General features: G+C 56.2%; 1 non-coding gene across 1 annotated transcript in view; it reads left to right on the top strand.

The window, feature by feature from the left end:
• The first annotated feature begins 2,355 nt into the window (after window positions 1-2,355).
• Window positions 2,356-2,500, top strand: part of LOC124750949 — a 1,909-nt gene continuing 1,764 nt past the window's right edge. The window contains exon 1 of the ribosomal RNA XR_007011999.1: window positions 2,356-2,500. This exon is cut by the window's right edge and continues 1,764 nt beyond it. This is a non-coding gene — a ribosomal RNA (small subunit ribosomal RNA).

A 2,500-nucleotide genomic window follows, 5' to 3' on the forward strand; every position in this document is an offset into this window, starting at 1 on the left:
CCTATGTTGTACCTTAACCTAACCTATGTTGTACCTTAACCTAACCTATGTTGTACCTTAACCTAACCTATGTTGTACCTTAACCTAACCTATGTTGTACCTTAACCTAACCTATGTTGTACCTTAACCTAACCCATGTTGTACCTTAACCTAACCCATGTTGTACCTTAACCTAACCCATGTTGTACCTTAACCTAACCCATGTTGTACCTTAACCTAACCCATGTTGTACCTTAACCTAACCCATGTTGTGCCTCAACCTAACCCATGTTGTGCCTCAACCTAACCCATGTTGTGCCTCAACCTAACCCATGTTGTGCCTTAACCTAACCCATGTTGTGCCTCAACCTAACCCATGTTGTGCCTTAACCTAACCCATGTTGTGCCTTAACCTAACCCATGTTGTGCCTTAACCTAACCCATGTTGTGCCTTAACCTAACCCATGTTGTGCCTTAACCTAACCCATGTTGTGCCTTAACCTAACCCATGTTGTGCCTTAACCTAACCCATGTTGTGCCTTAACCTAACCCATGTTGTCGCCTTAACGTAACCCACGTTGTCGCCTAAACCTGCTCTGTAATTGTTATACGACTCGTTCAATTACTGTAGTGTTGCCCACCCGCAACCCTCGCAATATAGTTCGCTACTCGCACTGCCCGCACCCCTGTGTATCGCTTCATGTTAAACACCTTGCAAGTCTTGCTCACTTTCCACATGCTCCTGCTGTACACTGTAATGTGGATGGCAGCAGGACGTACATGCCGCCCCTCCCCACGTCCCCACCTTGCCCCCTGCCTTCGCAAGCTGGTTGGTGAGAAGTTTGCATGTTCAATGCCCTTCGCATGCGACGTACTCAGGCTACGTTGTGGTGCGGCCTGTGTCAACTGTCCGCTGATGTCGTACGCGTGAACCACAATCTGTACTGCACATTCGTCCTTATGTACTGAATGATACATCGTGGCACATGTGTGACCGCACAACGACTGCGCCCAAAAACGGCGGACCATACAGTGCAAATATTGTGCACGCAGCTACGTGTCGTCTCCCTATGAGAGCTGGATTGCAGTGTGGTACGCCATAGAGACGTGTGGGAGGAACGGACGCCGTGGATGGCGATCAGCATGAGCTGTCTGTTGATGTATTCGGACCTAGTCGTCTCTCCTCACACACCGTGATGGCATGGTGCACCGCGTTCCATATCTGCGACATGCTACAGAGGCCGGTTGACAGTCGTTCGAGCAATGGACATCGCATACGTACGGGGGCCACCTTCCACGTATTGTCTAGGCGTGCACATTTTGTTGCGTGTATGTGGGCAGACGTAGTGTGGCGTGACACCTGACACAGGCATGCAATAATCGTTGAAGTTGCAAATGGCGATGGACGCCTGCGTTTTCTGGTGAAGTTACGCAAATGAACAAATGGTAACCTGTTGTGGTGCGGTTGTTCTCGCTAGGGGTGAATCGGTGATGGCGACGATAGGTTGAGGTACTAACCGGTTGTTCCAGCGATACCCACCATGCCGACGAAACTGAACGGCATCTGGGTGTGAAGCGATACGCGGCGGTGGCTGGGTGGGACCGTCCCCGGCCGGTGAGGGGGCGCCTCCCGGCGTGCTGGCCGCGCGGTGCGTGGGCGCACGCGCTACAGCCGGCTGGTGGGGGCGGCCAGTGGCAGGCGCGCCGGCCGACGGACGCGGCAGGCGTCGCAGCTGCGCGCCGGCGCACCCTGCGCGCGGCGCCGTGCGGCCAAAGTAGGTCCTCGCGGGCCCGGTGCGAAGCGCGGTGGACATCTTCAGTGTGCTGGTCCGATTGAGGACTGTGTGCGTTGAGGATGCGCCGCCGCCCGGCGCTCGGCGCCGCGACGCCGTCTGCTGCTCGGTCGCCCCAGCGGTTCTCGCTGGTGGTTTGTATCGCAGCTGTGCGGATGTGTTGGCGCGTGCGCTGTGCTGGGAGAGTTCGCTTCGGCACCCAAGTGGGGCTTTTGTCCTTCTGTGGCGCTGGCGTTGGAGCTGCCGGTCACCGTAGGTGGCGCGTGTTGTCTCCCGCCGGCAATGCCACGACAGCACGCTCCCGGGCCTCTGTCGGCAGCGGCAAGCTCAGTTGGGAGCACGGGTGGTCGCACCGAAAGCGTCTACTCGCCTAACTCCGGGCGATTGCGCCTCTCTCGAACCCGACCAAGTACTTGGGACGGCGCTGCGCGCCGCCGGGACCTGAGAGGGTTTCGAGGTGTATTGTGCAGGGGAGCTCAGCCTCCTCCTGTTTGCAGAATGATTGAGCGGACGCTTGCGTGTTCGCGCGGGCCCCCGGGACACACTCCCGGGCGGCCGGCTGCTCAGCTCTAGTTGACGCAGCTCCCTGGTTGATCCTGCCAGTAGTCATATGCTTGTCTCAAAGATTAAGCCATGCATGTCTCAGTACAAGCCGCATTAAGGTGAAACCGCGAATGGCTCATTAAATCAGTTATGGTTCCTTAGATCGTACCCACGTTACTTGGATA

The sequence above is a fragment of the Schistocerca piceifrons genome, unplaced genomic scaffold (assembly GCF_021461385.2).
Source record: "Schistocerca piceifrons isolate TAMUIC-IGC-003096 unplaced genomic scaffold, iqSchPice1.1 HiC_scaffold_448, whole genome shotgun sequence".
Classification (NCBI taxonomy): domain Eukaryota; kingdom Metazoa; phylum Arthropoda; class Insecta; order Orthoptera; family Acrididae; genus Schistocerca; species Schistocerca piceifrons.